General features: G+C 31.8%; 7 non-coding genes across 7 annotated transcripts; all 7 read left to right on the top strand.

Annotated features, from left to right (window-relative positions):
• Positions 1 to 614: 614 nt before the first annotated feature.
• TRNAL-UAG (transfer RNA leucine (anticodon UAG)) lies at positions 615 to 693 on the top strand. The gene has a single exon. It is a non-coding gene; the product is annotated as a tRNA-Leu (tRNA).
• Positions 694 to 2,016: 1,323 nt separating this feature from the next.
• On the top strand, positions 2,017 to 2,096 carry TRNAL-UAG (transfer RNA leucine (anticodon UAG)). Its single transcript has one exon. It is a non-coding gene; the product is annotated as a tRNA-Leu (tRNA).
• Positions 2,097 to 2,835: 739 nt separating this feature from the next.
• Positions 2,836 to 2,915, top strand: TRNAL-UAG (transfer RNA leucine (anticodon UAG)). Its single transcript has one exon. It is a non-coding gene; the product is annotated as a tRNA-Leu (tRNA).
• Positions 2,916 to 4,797: 1,882 nt separating this feature from the next.
• On the top strand, positions 4,798 to 4,877 carry TRNAL-UAG (transfer RNA leucine (anticodon UAG)). Its single transcript has one exon. It is a non-coding gene; the product is annotated as a tRNA-Leu (tRNA).
• Positions 4,878 to 6,065: 1,188 nt separating this feature from the next.
• On the top strand, positions 6,066 to 6,145 carry TRNAL-UAG (transfer RNA leucine (anticodon UAG)). Its single transcript has one exon. It is a non-coding gene; the product is annotated as a tRNA-Leu (tRNA).
• Positions 6,146 to 7,333: 1,188 nt separating this feature from the next.
• TRNAL-UAG (transfer RNA leucine (anticodon UAG)) lies at positions 7,334 to 7,413 on the top strand. The gene has a single exon. It is a non-coding gene; the product is annotated as a tRNA-Leu (tRNA).
• Positions 7,414 to 10,641: 3,228 nt separating this feature from the next.
• TRNAL-UAG (transfer RNA leucine (anticodon UAG)) lies at positions 10,642 to 10,721 on the top strand. Its single transcript has one exon. It is a non-coding gene; the product is annotated as a tRNA-Leu (tRNA).
• The last annotated feature ends 10,970 nt before the right edge of the window (positions 10,722 to 21,691 follow it).

The following is a 21,691-nucleotide window of genomic DNA, read 5'->3' as shown; positions in this document are numbered from 1 at the left end:
TTATAAAGTCAGTTAACTAGGTATTCAATGAGTCATGTGGATGGACATGAGCGGCCTGGAAGGATTTTTCTCATTCTACATATGCATGAGTAATATCTACATAATCCTTAATTAAGTATGATTTTAAAATGCATTATCATGCTGAAATAAATGAATATGCGATATTGAGCTTATTTGTTAATACTAAGTACACTCGGGCATCAAGAAACATAATATTGAATTATACAAGGGAGGTACGAATTATGTCTTGTGTTAGGTATACATATCAGGGCAAAAGAATAATTATACATATGATCATTATCATATAAAGGTTATATGAGATCACATGAAATTATCGTTAATTGGAAAGCAATGATGTCTGGCTAGACACCCTCTCTCTATTTATAATATTAAGTAAATTATTTAACATTTTGTCAATGTTACGAGAACGTAAAAGGTCGCACACATAAGGATAAATAAACGAGAGATAAAATAAATTAATAAGATACATTTATGATTTTTTGGTACATTGTTACGATACACTAATGTTAATTAGGAAAATACTGCCCACGGGAAGCTAGCATAGGGTGAGTATTGTACACGTGTTTAAATTTAACAAAGTCTTTCAACATTGAGACAGTTTGGCCGAGTGGTCTAAGGCGCCAGATTTAGGCTCTGGTCGAAAGGGCGTGGGTTCAAATCCCACAGCTGTCAACTTTTGCTTGTTTCTGTCATTTCGTTCCAAATTATCAGTTCACCCAAAATTTAAATAAAAATGTATGACTTAACTGTTTGATTTACTGTATTAAATAGACTAGGTTGGGAAAGTTTTCTTAATATTGATTCACTTTAGTTCTAAATAAAATTTGGTTCACCAAACCATTTATTTGGGTCGATATGATTTTATAAAACTATACCGGTTCAATTTGTTTCTTTTGAATCCTTCTTATGCTATAATAATTCGATTCAATTCAAAATTTTGACATAATTAACTATGAACAATCTTAGTTGTGGTCATTACCGTCCTGGTTCTCGATCTCATAAGATGACTTTCACACACGTTTGTTGCTTGCACTTATAAAGTAATTAGTTTTTTATAGTATTTAATTGGTTTCATGGAACATTAAGTGTGACTTAAATGTGAGACATCATTAAATATAAAGATATCACTCTAAAAGTATCTATATGTAAGTCTTACAATCGAATATAGCAACGCCAATGCATAGAGAATGTTATAAGTAATATTTATATTGGAATGACCCGCGATAAGAATACTACATAGTTTGTTATGTAAGTCTCATAAGTTATTTTTATAATCACAGTGGTGTATGCTACCATTTGACTGGAAACCATTAACTCCATACAAAAGGTCATTGAGGAGTTAATCATTTTAGTAGCGTCAAACATTGTTTGTCATAAGACGATTATAAAGTCAGTTAACTAGGTATTCAATGCGTCATGTGGATGGACATGAGCGGCCTGGAAGGATTTTTCTCATTCTACATATGCATGAGTAATATCTACATACTCCTTAATTAAGTATGATTTTAAAATGCATTATCATGCTGAAATAAATGAATATGCGATATTGAGCTTATTTGTTAATACTAAGTACACTCGGGCATCAAGAAACATAATATTGAATTATACAAGGGAGGTACGAATTATGTCTTGTGTTAGGTATACATATAAGGGCAAAAGAATAATTATACATATGATCATTATCATATAAAGGTTATATGAGATCACAAGAAATTATCGTTAATTGGAAAGCAATGATGTCTGGCTAGACACCCTCTCTCTATTTATAATATTAAGTAAATTATTTAACATTATTGTCAATGTTACGAGAACGTAAAAGGTCGCACACATAAGGATAAATAAACGAGAGATAAAATAAATTAATAAGATACATTTATGATTTTTTGGTACATTGTTACGATACACTAATGTTAATTAGGAAAATACTGCCCGGGAAGCTAGCATAGGGTGAGTATTGTACACGTGTTTAAATTCAACAAAACCTTTCAACATTGAGACAGTTTGGCCGAGTGGTCTAAGGCGCCAGATTTAGGCTCTGGTCCGAAAGGGCGTGGGTTCAAATCCCACAACTGTCAACTTTTATTTTTATAATCACAGTGGTGTATGCTACCATTTGACTAGAAACCATTAACTCCATACAAAAGGTCATTGAGGAGTTAATCATTTTAGTAGCGTCAAACATTGTTTGTCATAAGACGATTATAAAGTCAGTTAACTAGGTATTCAATGAGTCATGTGGATGGACATGAGCGGCCTGGAAGGGTTTTTCTCATTCTACATATGCATGAGTAATATCTATATAATCCTTAATTAAGTATGATTTTAAAATGCATTATCATGCTGAAATAAATGAATATGCGATATTGAGCTTATTTGTTAATACTAAGTACACTCGGGCATCAAGAAACATAATATTGAATTATACAAGGGAGGTACGAATTATGTCTTGTGTTAGGTATACATATAAGGGCAAAAGAATAATTATACATATGATCATTATCATATAAAGGTTATATGAGATCACATGAAATTATCGTTAATTGGAAAGCAATGATGTTTGGCTAGACACCCTCTCTCTATTTATAATATTAAGTAAATTATTTAACATTTTTGTCAATGTTACGAGAATGTAAAAGGTCGCACACATAAGGATAAATAAACGAGAGATAAAATAAATTAATAAGATATATTTATGATTTTTTGGTACATTGTTACGATACACTAATGTTAATTAGGAAAATACTGCCCACGGGAAGCTAGCATAGGGTGAGTATTGTACACGTGTTTAAATCTAACAAAATCTTTCAACATTGAGACAATTTGGCCGAGTGGTCTAAGGCGCCAGATTTAGGCTCTGGTCCGAAAGGGCGTTGGTTCAAATCCCACAGCTGTCAACTTTTGCTTGTTTCTGTCATTTCGTTCCAAATTATCAGTTCACCCAAAATTTAAATAAAAATGTATGACTTAACTGTTTGATTTACTGTATTAAAGTCCGATTCACCAATGTAAGTTATAACCTGACGGGTCGTTCGTGTGGAGAATCTCTCTCGTGACTCAGGATTTCTTGATCTTAGAGTGACCCTACCCAACTAACTCTCTCTAAGTAAGAGCTCGCCCTGACTTAGTCTTCTCGATAGGAATGAGAGAAAAGGTCAGTCCTTCTCCTGTGAGAGACTCCGAAGTGGGCTGCTTTCAAGGGCTATAATTTCCCTGTTTCGACGTGAGATTGGCTTAGCTTGCTTGGTCTTTCTGTGTACCTAGAGTAAGTCTTCCCATAGAGCTTCAAAGATTCTGGTCTGGTTCGAGAAGCCTTATCAAGTCGGATCCTTTTTTTAGTAAAGTACCCGTGGGATTCGATTTGCCAACTGATCCGAGGGTCAGGAACGGGAAAAGAAGAATAAGTAGGACAGGCTCGAGGTCAATTCTTTCTTTTAGGAGAGATCCCACCCCCCTTCTTTAGCACTTGTTCGTAATAAAAGACTTCCTTCTCATTCTCGGTGAAGGAATCAGAGCAGCTATATAATCAGCATCTTACTCTTTAACGGCAAGCTCAGCATGGGAAAGTTTTCTTAATATTGATTCACTTTAGTTATAAATAAAAATTTGGTTCACCAAACCATTTATTTGGGTCGATATGATTTTATAAAACTATACCGGTTCAATTTGTTTCTTTTGAATCCTTCTTATGCTATAATAATTCGATTCAATTCAAAATTTTGACATAATTAACTATGAACAATCTTAGTTGTGGTCATTACCGTCCTGGTTCTCGATCTCATAAGATGACTTTCACACACGTTTGTTGCTTGGACTTATAAAGTAATTAGTTTTTTATAGTATTTAATTGGTTTCATGGAACATTAAGTGTGACTTAAATGTGAGACATCATTAAATATAAAGATATCACTCTAAAAGTATCTATATGTAAGTCTTACAATCGAATATAGCAACGCCAATGCATAGAGAATGTTATAAGTAATATTTATATTGGAATGACCCGCGATAAGAATACTACATAGTTTGTTATGTAAGTCTCATAAGTTATTTTTATAATCACAGTGGTGTATGCTACCATTTGACTGGAAACCATTAACTCCATACAAAAGGTCATTGAGGAGTTAATCATTTTAGTAGCGTCAAACATTCTTTGTCATAAGACGATTATAAAGTCAGTTAACTAGGTATTCAATGAGTCATGTGGATGGACATGAGCGGCCTGGAAGGATTTTTCTCATTCTACATATGCATGAGTAATATCTACATACTCCTTAATTAAGTATGATTTTAAAATGCATTATCATGCTTAAATAAATGAATATGCGATATTGAGCTTATTTGTTAATACTAAGTACACTCGGGCATCAAGAAACATAATATTGAATTATACAAGGGAGGTACGAATTATGTCTTGTGTTAGGTATACATATAAGGGCAAAAGAATAATTATACATATGATCATTATCATATAAAGGTTATATGAGATCACATGAAATTATCGTTAATTGGAAAGCAATGATGTCTGGCTAGACACCCTCTCTCTATTTATAATATTAAGTAAATTATTTAACATTATTGTCAATGTTACGAGAACGTAAAAGGTCGCACACATAAGGATAAATAAACGAGAGATAAAATAAATTAATAAGATACATTTATGATTTTTTGGTACATTGTTACGATACACTAATGTTAATTAGGAAAATACTGCCCACGGGAAGCTAGCATAGGGTGAGTATTGTACACGTGTTTAAATTTAACAAAATCTTTCAACATTGAGACAGTTTGGCCGAGTGGTCTAAGGCGCCAGATTTAGGCTCTGGTCCGAAAGGGCGTGGGTTCAAATCCCACAGCTGTTAACTTTTGCTTGTTTCTGTCATTTTGTTCCAAATTATCAGTTCACCCAAAATTTAAATAACTTAACTGTTTGATTTACTGTATTAAATAGACTAGGTTGGGAGAAAACAATTCGATTCAATTCAAAATTTTGACATAATTAACTATGAACAATCTTAGTTGTGGTCATTACCGTCCTGGTTCTCGATCTCATAAGATGACTTTCACACACGTTTGTTGCTTGGACTTATAAAGTAATTAGTTTTTTATAGTATTTAATTGGTTTCATGGAACATTAAGTGTGACTTAAATGTGAGACATCATTAAATATAAAGATATCACTCTAAAAGTATCTATATGTAAGTCTTACAATCGAATATAGCAACGCCAATGCATAGAGAATGTTATAAGTAATATTTATATTGGAATGACCCGCGATAAGAATACTACATAGTTTGTTATGTAAGTCTCATAAGTTATTTTTATAATCACAGTGGTGTATGCTACCATTTGACTGGAAACCATTATCTCCATACAAAAGGTCATTGAGGAGTTAATCATTTTAGTAGCGTCAAACATTGTTTGTCATAAGACGATTATAAAGTCAGTTAACTAGGTATTCAATGAGTCATGTGGATGGACATGAGCGGCCTGGAAGGATTTTTCTCATTCTACATATGCATGAGTAATATCTACATACTCCTTAATTAAGTATGATTTTAAAATGCATTATCATGCTTAAATAAATGAATATGCGATATTGAGCTTATTTGTTAATACTAAGTACACTCGGGCATCAAGAAACATAATATTGAATTATACAAGGGAGGTACGAATTATGTCTTGTGTTAGGTATACATATAAGGGCAAAAGAATAATTATACATATGATCATTATCATATAAAGGTTATATGAGATCACATGAAATTATCGTTAATTGGAAAGCAATGATGTCTGGCTAGACACCCTCTCTCTATTTATAATATTAAGTAAATTATTTAACATTATTGTCAATGTTACGAGAACGTAAAAGGTCGCACACATAAGGATAAATAAACGAGAGATAAAATAAATTAATAAGATACATTTATGATTTTTTGGTACATTGTTACGATACACTAATGTTAATTAGGAAAATACTGCCCACGGGAAGCTAGCATAGGGTGAGTATTGTACACGTGTTTAAATTTAACAAAATCTTTCAACATTGAGACAGTTTGGCCGAGTGGTCTAAGGCGCCAGATTTAGGCTCTGGTCCGAAAGGGCGTGGGTTCAAATCCCACAGCTGTCAACTTTTGCTTGTTTCTGTCATTTCGTTCCAAATTATCAGTTCACCCAAAATTTAAATAACTTAACTGTTTGATTTACTGTATTAAATAGACTAGGTTGGGAGAAAACAATTCGATTCAATTCAAAATTTTGACATAATTAACTATGAACAATCTTAGTTGTGGTCATTACCGTCCTGGTTCTCGATCTCATAAGATGACTTTCACACACGTTTGTTGCTTGGACTTATAAAGTAATTAGTTTTTTATAGTATTTAATTGGTTTCATGGAACATTAAGTGTGACTTAAATGTGAGACATCATTAAATATAAAGATATCACTCTAAAAGTATCTATATGTAAGTCTTACAATCGAATATAGCAACGCCAATGCATAGAGAATGTTATAAGTAATATTTATATTGGAATGACCCGCGATAAGAATACTACATAGTTTGTTATGTAAGTCTCATAAGTTATTTTTATAATCACAGTGGTGTATGCTACCATTTGACTGGAAACCATTATCTCCATACAAAAGGTCATTGAGGAGTTAATCATTTTAGTAGCGTCAAACATTGTTTGTCATAAGACGATTATAAAGTCAGTTAACTAGGTATTCAATGAGTCATGTGGATGGACATGAGCGGCCTGGAAGGATTTTTCTCATTCTACATATGCATGAGTAATATCTACATACTCCTTAATTAAGTATGATTTTAAAATGCATTATCATGCTTAAATAAATGAATATGCGATATTGAGCTTATTTGTTAATACTAAGTACACTCGGGCATCAAGAAACATAATATTGAATTATACAAGGGAGGTACGAATTATGTCTTGTGTTAGGTATACATATAAGGGCAAAAGAATAATTATACATATGATCATTATCATATAAAGGTTATATGAGATCACATGACATTATCGTTAATTGGAAAGCAATGATGTCTGGCTAGACACCATCTCTCTATTTATAATATTAAGTAAATTATTTAACATTATTGTCAATGTTACGAGAACGTAAAAGGTCGCACACATAAGGATAAATAAACGAGAGATAAAATAAATTAATAAGATACATTTATGATTTTTTGGTACATTGTTACGATACACTAATGTTAATTAGGAAAATACTGCCCACGGGAAGCTAGCACAGGGTGAGTATTGTACACGTGTTTAAATTTAACAAAATCTTTCAACATTGAGACAGTTTGGCCGAGTGGTCTAAGGCGCCAGATTTAGGATCTGGTCCAAAAGGGCGTGGGTTCAAATCCCACAGCTGTCAACTTTTGCTTGTTTCTGTCATTTCGTTCCAAATTATCAGTTCACCCAAAATTTAAATAACTTAACTGTTTGATTTACTGTATTAAATAGACTAGGTTGGGAAAGTTTTCTTAATATTGATTCACTTTAGTTATAAATAAAAATTTGGTTCACCAAACCATTTATTTGGGTCGATATGATTTTATAAAACTATACCGCTTCAATTTGTTTCTTTTGAATCCTTCTTATGCTATAATAATTCGATTCAATTCAAAATTTTGACATGATTAACTATGAACAATCTTAGTTGTGGTCATTACCGTCTTGGTTCTCGATCTCATAAGATGATTTTCACACACGTTTGTTGTTTGTTGCTTGGACTTATAAAAAATGAAGGAGTTGTCTAAAAATATTCAATAATCAGTGATGGACTTCTTTATATCTTAGCTAATGGCTCAATCATAAATACACAAAGTCTTGATTCTCAGAACTACTTCCAAGTTAGTAGTTGTTGGTTGGTTCGGGAATTGACTGAGTTGTTGGACTGTGTATGAAAGGTCTAGATAGTCTTGTGTTAGTGAGGTAAATAAGTTATTCCACCAAATTTCTATAAGGTGTGAGATTAGTCCAAATTTATCCATAAACTATTGGTGTAAGACTCATATGCCAACATATTTATGATTAATGTATTTAAGACTTGTATCAAGTTGATTATTTATAATAAAATACATTTTATTATGTTTATTTTCAAAGTAATTAGTTTTTTATAGTATTTAATTGGTTTCATGGAACATTAAGTGTGACTTAATGTGAGACATCATTAAATATAAAGATATCACTCTAAAAGTATCTGTATGTAAGTCTTACAATCGAATATAGCAACGCCAATGCATAGAGAATGTTATAAGTAATATTTATATTGGAATGACCCGCGATAAGAATACTACATAGTTTGTTATGTAAGTCTCATAAGTTATTTTTATAATCACAGTGGTGTATGCTACCATTTGACTGGAAACCATTAACTCCATACAAAAGGTCATTGAGGAGTTAATCATTTTAGTAGCGTCAAACATTGTTTGTCATAAGACGATTATAAAGTCAGTTAACTAGGTATTCAAAGAGTCATGTGGATGGACATGAGCGGCCTGGAAGGATTTTTCTCATTCTACATATGCATGAGTAATATCTACATAATCCTTAATTAAGTATGATTTTAAAATGCATTATCATGCTGAAATAAATGAATATGCGATATTGAGCTTATTTGTTAATACTAAGTACACTCGGGCATCAAGAAACATAATATTGAATTATACAAGGGAGGTACGAATTATGTCTTGTGTTAGGTATACATTTAAGGGCAAAAGAATAATTATACATATGATCATTATCATATAAAGGTTATATGAGATCACATAAAATTATCGTTAATTGGAAAGCAATGATGTCTGGCTAGACACCCTCTCTCTATTTATAATATTAAGTAAATTATTTAACATTATTGTCAATGTTACGAGAACGTAAAAGGTCGCACACATAAGGATAAATAAACGAGAGATAAAATAAATTAATAAGATACGTTTATGATTTTTTGGTACATTTTTACGATACACTAATGTTAATTAGGAAAATACTGCCCACGGGAAGCTAGCATAAGGTGAGTATTGTACACGTGTTTAAATTTAACAAAATCTTTCAACATTGAGACAGTTTGGCCGAGTGGTCTAAGGTGCCAGATTTAGGCTCTGGTCCGAATAAATATTTGGTTCACCAAACCATTTATTTGGGTCGATATGATTTTATAAAACTATACCGGTTCAATTTGTTTCTTTTGAATCCTTCTTATGCTATAATAATTCGATTCAATTCAAAATTTTGAATCATAAGATGCTTTTCACACACGTTTGTTGCTTGGACTTATAAAAAATGAAGGAGTTGTCTAAAAATATTCAATAATCAGTGATGGACTTCCTTATATCTTAGCTAATGGCTCAATCATAAATGCACAAAGTCTTGATTCTCAGAACTACTTCCAAGTTAGTAGTTGTTGGTTGGTTCGTGAATTGACTGAGTTGTTGGACTGTGTATGAAAGGTCTAGATAGTCTTGTGTTAGTGAGGTAAATAAGTTATTCCACCAAATTTCTATAAGGTGTGAGATTAGTCCAAATTTATCCATAAACTATTGGTGTAAGACTCATATGCCAACATATTTATGATTAATGTATTTAAGACTTGTATCAAGTTGATTATTTATAATAAAAATACATTTTTATTATGTTTATTTTCAAAGTAATTAGTTTTTTATAGTATTTAACTCGTTTCATGGAACATTAAGTGTGACTTAAATGTGAGACATCATTAAATATAAAGATATCACTCTAAAAGTATCTATATGTAAGTCTTACAATCGAATATAGCAACGCCAATGCATAGAGAATGTTATAAGTAATATTTATATTGGAATGACCCGCGATAAGAATACTACATAGTTTGTTATGTAAGTCTCATAAGTTATTTTTATAATCACAGTGGTGTATGCTACCATTTGACTGGAAACCATTAACTCCATACAAAAGGTCATTGAGGAGTTAATCATTTTAGTAGCGTCAAACATTGTTTGTCATAAGACGATTATAAAGTCAGTTAACTAGGTATTCAAAGAGTCATGTGGATGGACATGAGCGGCCTGGAAGGATTTTTCTCATTCTACATATGCATGAGTAATATCTACATAATCCTTAATTAAGTATGATTTTAAAATGCATTATCATGCTGAAATAAATGAATATGCGATATTGAGCTTATTTGTTAATACTAAGTACACTCGGGCATCAAGAAACATAATATTGAATTATACAAGGGAGGTACGAATTATGTCTTGTGTTAGGTATACATTTAAGGGCAAAAGAATAATTATACATATGATCATTATCATATAAAGGTTATATGAGATCACATAAAATTATCGTTAATTGGAAAGCAATGATGTCTGGCTAGACACCCTCTCTCTATTTATAATATTAAGTAAATTATTTAACATTATTGTCAATGTTACGAGAACGTAAAAGGTCGCACAGATAAGGATAAATAAACGAGAGATAAAATAAATTAATAAGATACGTTTATGATTTTTTGGTACATTGTTACGATACACTAATGTTAATTAGGAAAATACTGCCCACGGGAAGCTAGCATAGGGTGAGTATTGTACACGTGTTTAAATTTAACAAAATCTTTCAACATTGAGACAGTTTGGCCGAGTGGTCTAAGGCGCCAGATTTAGGCTCTGGTCCGAAAGGGCGTGGGTTCAAATCCCACAGCTGTTAACTGTTTGATTTACTGTATTAAATAGACTAGGTTGGGAAAGTTTTCTTAATATTGATTCACTTTAGTTATAAATAAAAATTTGGTTCACCAAACCATTTATTTGAGTCGATATGATTTTATAAAACTATACCGGTTCAATTTGTTTCTTTTGAATCCTTCTTATGCTATAATAATTCGATTCAATTCAAAATTTTGACATAATTAACTATGAACAATCTTAGTTGTGGTCATTACCGTCCTGGTTCTCGATCTCATAAGATGATTTTCACACACGTTTGTTGCTTGGACTTAGAAAAAATGAAGGAGTTGTCTAAAAACATTCAATAATCAGTGATGGACTTCCTTATATCTTAGCTAATGGCCCAATCATAAATATAAAAAGTCTTGATTCTCAAAACTACTTCCAAGTTAGCAGTTGTTGGTTGGTTCCGGAATTGACTGAGTTGTTGGACTGTGTATGAAAGGTCTAGATAGTCTTGTGTTAGTGAGGTAAATAAGTTATTCTACCAAATTTCTATAAGGTGTGAGATTAGTCCAAATTTATCCATAAACTATTGGTGTAAGACTCATATGCCAACATATTTATGATTAATGTATTTAAGACTTGTATCAAGTTGATTATTTATAATAAAAATACATTTTTATTATGTTTATTTTCAAAGTAATTAGTTTTTTATAGTATTTAATTGGTTTCATGGAACATTAAGTGTGACTTAAATGTGAGACATCATTAAATATAAAGATATCACTCTAAAAGTATCTGTATGTAAGTCTTACAATCGAATATAGCAACCCCAATGCATAGAGAATGTTATAAGTAATATTTATATTGGAATGACCCGCGATAAGAATACTACATAGTTTGTTATGTAAGTCTCATAAGTTATTTTTATAATCACAGTGGTGTATGCTACCATTTGACTGGAAACCATTAACTCCATACAAAAGGTCATTGAGGAGTTAATCATTTTAGTAGCGTCAAACATTGTTTGTCATAAGACGATTATAAAGTCAGTTAACTAGGTATTCAATGAGTCATGTGGATGGACATGAGCGGCCTGGAAGGATTTTTCTCATTCTACATATGCATGAGTAATATCTACATAATCCTTAATTAATTATGATTTTAAAATGCATTATCATGCTGAAATAAATGAATATGCGATATTGAGCTTATTTGTTAATACTAAGTACACTCGGGCATCAAGAAACATAATATTGAATTATACAGGAGAGGTACGAATTATGTCTTGTGTTAGGTATACATATAATGGGGAAAAAGAATAGTTATACATATGATCATTATCATATAAAGGTTATATGAGATCACATGAAATTATCGTTAATTGGAAAGCAATGATGTCTGGCTAGACACCCTCTCTCTATTTATAATATTAAGTAAATTATTTAACATTATTGTCAATGTTACGAGAACGTAAAAGGTCGCACACATAAGGATAAATAAACGAGAGATAAAATAAATTAATAAGATACATTTATGATTTTTTGGTACATTGTTACGATACACTAATGTTAATTAGGAAAATACTGCCCACGGGAAGCTAGCATAGGGTGAGTATTGTACACGTGTTTAAATTTAACAAAATCTTTCAACATTGAGACACTTTGGCCGAGTGGTCTAAGGCGCCAGATTTAGGCTCTTATCCGAAAGGGTGTGGGTTCAAATCCCACAGCTGTCAACTTTTGCTTGTTTCTGTCATTTCGTTCCAAATTATCAGTTCACCCAAAATTTAAATAAATGGTTCACCAAACCATTTATTTGGGTCGATATGATTTTATAAAACTATACCGGTTCAATTTGTTTCTTTTGAATCCTTCTTATGCTATAATAATTCGATTCAATTCAAAATTTTGACATGATTAACTATGAACAATCTTAGTTGTGGCTATTACCGTCCTGGTTCTCGATCTCATAAGATGATTTTCACACACGTTTGTTGCTTGGACTTATAAAAAATGAAGGAGTAGTCTAAAAATATTCAATAATCAGTGATGGACTTCCTTATATCTTAGCTAATGGCTCAATCATAAATGCACAAAGTCTTGATTCTCACAACTACTTCCAAGTTAGTAGTTGTTGGTTGGTTCGGGAATTGACTGAGTTGTTGGACTGTGTATGAAAGGTCTAGATAGTCTTGTGTTAGTGAGGTAAATAAGTTATTCCACCAAATTTCTATAAGGTGTGAGATTAGTCCAAATTTATCCATAAACTATTGGTGTAAGACTCATATGCCAACATATTTATGATTAATACTTTTTGGTACTTGTATCGAATTATTTATTAATAATAAAAGGCATTTTCTTTATTATGGTTGATTAATAAAGTCCCTAGAATAGATAGTCTGTTTAATGTATTAAGTGTGACTTAATCATGAGAACACATTAAACATAAGGACACTATTCTTAAAGTATCCGAAGTCGAGCTTTAGTGTGAAGTGGGATAACATTAAAGCATTAAGACTATTATGTTTGTAGACTGATGATCACATCTCATGGATCATGGATAAAGAGTTATCAAGTCTTAAACATAGGTATGAATATTAGGAGTAATATTTATACCGGATTGACCCGCTATGAGAATACTATATAGAAAGTTATGCAAAGTGTCATAAGTTATTCTCATGGTGATAATAGTGTATACCACTCTTCGACCTGAAACCATTATGGATCCTAGATGTAGAGTCGAGTGCTTTATTGCTGATCCAACGTTGTCCGTAACTTGATAACCATAAAGACAGTTGATGGGTACTTCACAAAGCATGCTGAGGGACATGAGTGTCCTAGATGGAATTTGCCCATCCTGCGTAACAGGATAAATGTCTATGGGCCCAATATTGAACTGGACAAGGGTGACACGGTCTATACCTTGTGTTCAATATAGACATAAGGGCAAAAGGGTAATTATACACATAATTATTATCACAGAAGGTTTTGTCAGATCACATGACATTTTCGTGTCTTGGGTAGCAGTGATGTGTTGCTAGATACCGCTCACTGTTTATTATGTTAAATGCGTCATTTAATATAATTGCCAACGTCACGAAAACCTACAGGGTCACACACAAAGGACGGATTGATGAGAGATAGAGCAACTAAGGAATACCGTAAGGTACGGTGCCCTTAAGTGAATTATAGAACATCGTAAGGTACGGTGTACTTGAGTAGAATACGAAATATGGTAAGGTACCATGGGCTTAAGTGATTTTGGGCATATTATAAGATATGGGCCAAAATACACTTAAGTGGGCTTTTAGCTTGAAGCCCACACAAGTGGTTCTATAAATAGAACTCTTGTGAAGAAGCATTGATTGCGGTTGCATTATTTTCGTTTTCTCACTCTCTCTCTCTCACTCAAAGTCTTCACTCGTACCAGCTAGCACTGAGATTGAAGGAATCCGTTCGTGTGGACTGAGTAGAGACGTTGTCATCGTTCAACGTTCGTGATCGCTCCGTGGATCTGCATCAAAGGTTTTGATCGTCACAAGAGATCTGCACCAAAGGTTCCAGTCGTCACAAGAGGTAAATATTCTATCACTGATCATGACCATTCGTAAGGATCTCTAAAGGAGAAAATTTTAATTTCCGCTGCGTTTTGGACCGCAATTCTCCTTCAGTTGGTTGGTTCGGGAATTGACTGAGTTGTTGGACTGTGTATGAAAGGTCTAGATAGTCTTGTGTTAGTGAGGTAAATAAGTTATTCCACCAAATTTCTATAAGGTGTGAGATTAGTCCAAATTTATCCATAAACTATTGTGGTAAGACTCATATGCCAACATATTTATGATTAATGTATTTAAGACTTGTATCAAGTTGATTATTTATAATAAAAATACATTTTTAATATGTTTATTTTCAAAGTAATTAGTTTTTTATAGTATTTAATGGGTTTCATGGAACATTAAGTGTGACTTAAATGTGAGACATCATTAAATATAAAGATATCACTCTAAAAGTATCTATATGTAAGTCTTAGAATCGAATATAGCAACGCCAATGCATAGAGAATGTTATAAGTAATATTTATATTGGAATGACCCGCGATAAGAATACTACATAGTTTGTTATGTAAGTCTCATAAGTTATTTTTATAATCACAGTGGTGTATGCTACCATTTGACTGGAAACCATTAACTCCATACAAAAGCTCATTGAGGAGTTAATCATTTTAGTAGCGTCAAACATTGTTTGTCATAAGACGATTAAAAAGTCAGTTAACTAGGTATTCAATGAGTCATGTGGATGGACATGAGCGGCTTGGAAGGATTTTTCTCATTCTACATATGCATGAGTAATATCTACATACTCCTTAATTAAGTATGATTTTAAAATGCATTATCATGCTGAAATAAATGAATATGCGATATTGAGCTTATTTGTTAATACTAAGTACACTCGGGCATCAAGAAACATAATATTGAATTATACAAGAGAGGTACGAATTATGTCTTGTGTTAGGTATACATATAAGGGCAAAAGAATAATTATACATATGATCATTATCATATAAAGGTTATATGAGATCACATGAAATTATCATTAATTGGAAAGCAATGATGTCTGGCTAGACACCCTCTCTCTATTTATAATATTAAGTAAATTATTTAACATTATTGTCAATGTTACGAGAACGTAAAAGGTCGCACACATAAGGATAAATAAACGAGAGATAAAATAAATTAATAAGATACATTTATGATTCTGTGGTACATTGTTACGATACACTAATGTTGATTAGGAAAATACGGCCCACGGGAAGCTAGCATAGCGTGAGTATTCTATACGTATTAAAACATAATAAAATATTACAACATTGAAACAGTTTGGCCAAGTGGTCTAAGGTGCCAGATTTAGGCCTTGGTCTGAAAGGGCGTGGGTTCAAATCCCCTAGCTGTCAACTTTTGCTTGTTTCTGTCATTTCGTTCCAAATTATCAGTTCACCCAAAATTTACCTAAAAATGTATGACTTAACTGTTTGATTTACTATTTTAAATAGACTAGGTTGGGAAAATTTTCTTAATATTGATTCACTTTAGTTATAAATAAAAATTTGATTCACCAAACAATTTATTTCGGTCGATATGATTTTATAAAACTATACCGGTTCAATTTGTTTTTTTTTGAATCCTTCTTATGCTATAATAATTCGATTCAATTCAAAATTTGACATAATTAACTATGAACACTCTTAGTTGTGGTCATTACCGTCCTGGTACTCGTTCTCATAAGATGATTTTCACACACGTTTGTTGCTTGGACTTCTAAAAAATGAAGGAGTTGTCTAAAAATATTCAAAAATCAGTGATGGACTTCCTTATATCTTAGCTAATGGCCCAATCATAAATATAAAAAGTCTTGATTCTCAAAACTACTTCCAAGTTAGCAGTTGTTGGTTGGTTCCGGAATTGACTGAGTTGTTGGACTGTGTATGAAATGTCTAGATAGTCTTGTGTTAGTGAGGTAAATAAGTTATTCCACCAAATTTCTATAAGGCGTGAGATTAGTCCAAATTTATCCATAACCTATTGGTGTAAGACTCATATGCCAACATATTTATGATTAATGTATTTAAGACTTGTATCAAGTTGATTATTTATAACAAAAATACATTTTTATTATGTTTATTTTCAAAGTAATTAGTTTTTTATAGTATTTAATTGGTTTCATGGAACATTAAGTGTGACTTAAATGTGACACATCATTAAATATAAAGATATCACTCTAAAAGTATCTATATGTAAGTCTTAGAATCGAATATAGCAACGCCAATGCATAGAGAATGTTATAAGTAATATTTATATTGGAATGACCCGCGATAAGAATACTACATAGTTTGTTATGTAAGTCTCATAAGTTATTTTTATAATCACAGTGGTGTATGCTACCATTTGACTGGAAACCATTAACTCCATACAAAAGCTCATTGAGGAGTTAATCATTTTAGTAGCGTCAAACATTGTTTGTCATAAGACGATTATAAAGTCAGTTAACTAGGTATTCAATGAGTCATGTGGATGGACATGAGCGGCTTGGAAGGATTTTTCTCATTCTACATATGCATGAGTAATATCTACATACTCCTTAATTAAGTATGATTTTAAAATGCATTATCATGCTGAAATAAATGAATATGCGATATTGAGCTTATTTGTTAATACTAAGTACACTCGGGCATCAAGAAACATAATATTGAATTATACAAGAGAGGTACGAATTATGTCTTGTGTTAGGTATACATATAAGGGCAAAAGAATATTATACATATGATCATTATCATATAAAGGTTATATGAGATCACATGAAATTATCATTAATTGGAAAGCAATGATGTCTGGCTAGACACCCTCTCTCTATTTATAATATTAAGTAAATTATTTAACATTATTGTCAATGTTACGAGAACGTAAAAGGTCGCACACATAAGGATAAATAAACGAGAGATAAATAAATTAATAAGATACATTTATGATTTTGTGGTACATTGTTACGATACACTAATGTTGATTAGGAAAATACGGCCCACGGGAAGCTAGCATAGCGTGAGTATTCTATACGTGTTAAAACATAGTAAAATATTACAACATTGAGACAGTTTGGCCGAGTGGTCTAAGGTGCCAGATTTAGGCCTTGGTCCGAAAGGGCGTGGGTTCAAATCCCCTAGCTGTCAACTTTTGCTTGTTTCTGTCATTTCGTTCCAAATTATCAGTTCACCCAAAATTTACCTAAAAATGTATGACTTAACTGTTTGATTTACTGTTTTAAATAGACTAGGTTGGGAAAATTTTCTTAATATTGATTCACTTTAGTTATAAATAAAAATTTGATTCACCAAACAATTTATTTCGGTCGATATGATTTTATAAAACTATACCGGTTCAATTTGTTTTTTTTGAATCCTTCTTATGCTATAATAATTCGATTCAATTCAAAATTTGACATAATTAACTATGAACACTCTTAGTTGTGGTCATTACCGTCCTGGTACTCGATCTCATAAGATGATTTTCACACACGTTGTTGCTTGGACTTCTAAAAAATGAAGGAGTTGTCTAAAAATATTCAAAAATCAGTGATGGACTTCCTTATATCTTAGCTAATGGCCCAATCATAAATATAAAAAGTCTTGATTCTCAAAACTACTTCCAAGTTAGCAGTTGTTGGTTGGTTCCGGAATTGACTGAGTTGTTGGACTGTGTATGAAATGTCTAGATAGTCTTGTGTTAGTGAGGTAAATAAGTTATTCCACCAAATTTCTATAAGGCGTGAGATTAGTCCAAATTTATCCATAACCTATTGGTGTAAGACTCATATGCCAACATATTTATGATTAATGTATTTAAGACTTGTATCAAGTTGATTATTTATAATAAAAATACATTTTTATTATGTTTATTTTCAAAGTAATTAGTTTTTTATAGTATTTAATTGGTTTCATGGAACATTAAGTGTGACTTAAATGTGACACATCATTAAATATAAAGATATCACTCTAAAAGTATCTATATGTAAGTCTTAGAATCGAATATAGCAACGCCAATGCATAGAGAATGTTATAAGTAATATTTATATTGGAATGACCCGCGATAAGAATACTACATAGTTTGTTATGTAAGTCTCATAAGTTATTTTTATAATCACAGTGGTGTATGCTACCATTTGACTGGAAACCATTAACTCCATACAAAAGCTCATTGAGGAGTTAATCATTTTAGTAGCGTCAAACATTGTTTGTCATAAGACGATTATAAAGTCAGTTAACTAGGTATTCAATGAGTCATGTGGATGGACATGAGCGGCTTGGAAGGATTTTTCTCATTCTACATATGCATGAGTAATATCTACATACTCCTTAATTAAGTATGATTTAAAATGCATTATCATGCTGAAATAAATGAATATGCGATATTGAGCTTATTTGTTAATACTAAGTACACTCGGGCATCAAGAAACATAATATTGAATTATACAAGAGAGGTACGAATTATGTCTTGTGTTAGGTATACATATAAGGGCAAAAGAATAATTATACATATGATCATTATCATATAAAGGTTATATGAGATCACATGAAATTATCATTAATTGGAAAGCAATGATGTCTGGCTAGACACCCTCTCTCTATTTATAATATTAAGTAAATTATTTAACATTATTGTCAATGTTACGAGAACGTAAAAGGTCGCACACATAAGGATAAATAAACGAGAGATAAAATAAATTAATAAGATACATTTATGATTTTGTGGTACATTGTTACGATACACTAATGTTGATTAGGAAAATACGGCCCACGGGAAGCTAGCATAGCGTGAGTATTCTATACGTGTTAAAACATAGTAAAATATTACAACATTGAGACAGTTTGGCCGAGTGGTCTAAGGTGCCAGATTTAGGCCTTGGTCCGAAAGGGCGTGGGTTCAAATCCCCTAGCTGTCAACTTTTGCTTGTTTCTGTCATTTCGTTCCAAATTATCAGTTCACCCAAAATTTACCTAAAAATGTATGACTTAACTGTTTGATTTACTGTTTTAAATAGACTAGGTTGGGAAAATTTTCTTAATATTGATTCACTTTAGTTATAAATAAAAATTTGATTCACCAAACAATTTATTTCGGTCGATATGATTTTATAAAACTATACCGGTTCAATTTGTTTTTTTTGAATCCTTCTTATGCTATAATAATTCGATTCAATTCAAAATTTGACATAATTAACTATGAACACTCTTAGTTGTGGTCATTACCGTCCTGGTACTCGATCTCATAAGATGATTTTCACACACGTTTGTTGCTTGGACTTCTAAAAAATGAAGGAGTTGTCTAAAAATATTCAAAAATCAGTGATGGACTTCCTTATATCTTAGCTAATGGCCCAATCATAAATATAAAAAGTCTTGATTCTCAAAACTACTTCCAAGTTAGCAGTTGTTGGTTGGTTCCGGAATTGACTGAGTTGTTGGACTGTGTATGAAATGTCTAGATAGTCTTGTGTTAGTGAGGTAAATAAGTTATTCCACCAAATTTCTATAAGGCGTGAGATTAGTCCAAATTTATCCATAACCTATTGGTGTAAGACTCATATGCCAACATATTTATGATTAATGTATTTAAGACTTGTATCAAGTTGATTATTTATAACAAAAATACATTTTTATTATGTTTATTTTCAAAGTAATTAGTTTTTTATAGTATTTAATTGGTTTCATGGAACATTAAGTGTGACTTAAATGTGACACATCATTAAATATAAAGATATCACTCTAAAAGTATCTATATGTAAGTCTTAGAATCGAATATAGCAACGCCAATGCATAGAGAATGTTATAAGTAATATTTATATTGGAATGACCCGCGATAAGAATACTACATAGTTTGTTATGTAAGTCTCATAAGTTATTTTTATAATCACAGTGGTGTATGCTACCATTTGACTGGAAACCATTAACTCCATACAAAAGCTCATTGAGGAGTTAATCATTTTAGTAGCGTCAAACATTGTTTGTCATAAGACGATTATAAAGTCAGTTAACTAGGTATTCAATGAGTCATGTGGATGGACATGAGCGGCTTGGAAGGATTTTTCTCATTCTACATATGCATGAGTAATATCTACATACTCCTTAATTAAGTATGATTTTAAAATGCATTATCATGCTGAAATAAATGAATATGCGATATTGAGCTTATTTGTTAATACTAAGTACACTCGGGCATCAAGAAACATAATATTGAATTATACAAGAGAGGTACGAATTATGTCTTGGGTTAGGTATACATATAAGGGCAAAAGAATAATTATACATATGATCATTATCATATAAAGGTTATATGAGATCACATGAAATTATCATTAATTGGAAAGCAATGATGTCTGGCTAGACACCCTCTCTCTATTTATAATATTAAGTAAATTATTTAACATTATTGTCAATGTTACGAGAACGTAAAAGGTCGCACACATAAGGATAAATAAACGAGAGATAAAATAAATTAATAAGATACATTTATGATTTTGTGGTACATTGTTACGATACACTAATGTTGATTAGGAAAATACGGCCCACGGGAAGCTAGCATAGCGTGAGTATTCTATACGTGTTAAAACATAGTAAAATATTACAACATTGAGACAGTTTGGCCGAGTGGTCTAAGGTGCCAGATTTAGGCCTTGGTCCGAAAGGGCGTGGGTTCAAATCCCCTAGCTGTCAACTTTTGCTTGTTTCTGTCATTTCGTTCCAAATTATCAGTTCACCCAAAATTTACCTAAAAATGTATGACTTAACTGTTTGATTTACTGTTTTAAATAGACTAGGTTGGGAAAATTTTCTTAATATTGATTCACTTTAGTTATAAATAAAAATTTGATTCACCAAACAATTTATTTCGGTCGATATGATTTTATAAAACTATACCGGTTCAATTTGTTTTTTTTGAATCCTTCTTATGCTATAATAATTCGATTCAATTCAAAATTTGACATAATTAACTATGAACACTCTTAGTTGTGGTCATTACCGTCCTGGTACTCGATCTCATAAGATGATTTTCACACACGTTTGTTGCTTGGACTTCTAAAAAATGAAGGAGTTGTCTAAAAATATTCAAAAATCAGTGATGGACTTCCTTATATCTTAGCTAATGGCCCAATCATAAATATAAAAAGTCTTGATTCTCAAAACTACTTCCAAGTTAGCAGTTGTTGGTTGGTTCCGGAATTGACTGAGTTGTTGGACTGTGTATGAAATGTCTAGATAGTCTTTTGTTAGTGAGGTAAATAAGTTATTCCACCAAATTTCTATAAGGCGTGAGATTAGTCCAAATTTATCCATAACCTATTGGTGTAAGACTCATATGCCAACATATTTATGATTAATGTATTTAAGACTTGTATCAAGTTGATTATTTATAACAAAAATACATTTTTATTATGTTTATTTTCAAAGTAATTAGTT

The sequence above is a fragment of the Lathyrus oleraceus genome, chromosome 3 (genome assembly GCF_024323335.1).
Source record: "Lathyrus oleraceus cultivar Zhongwan6 chromosome 3, CAAS_Psat_ZW6_1.0, whole genome shotgun sequence".
NCBI lineage: Eukaryota > Viridiplantae > Streptophyta > Magnoliopsida > Fabales > Fabaceae > Lathyrus > Lathyrus oleraceus.
Note: the sequence above shows the minus strand (reverse complement) of the source record. Positions and strands in the feature narration are given on the sequence as shown.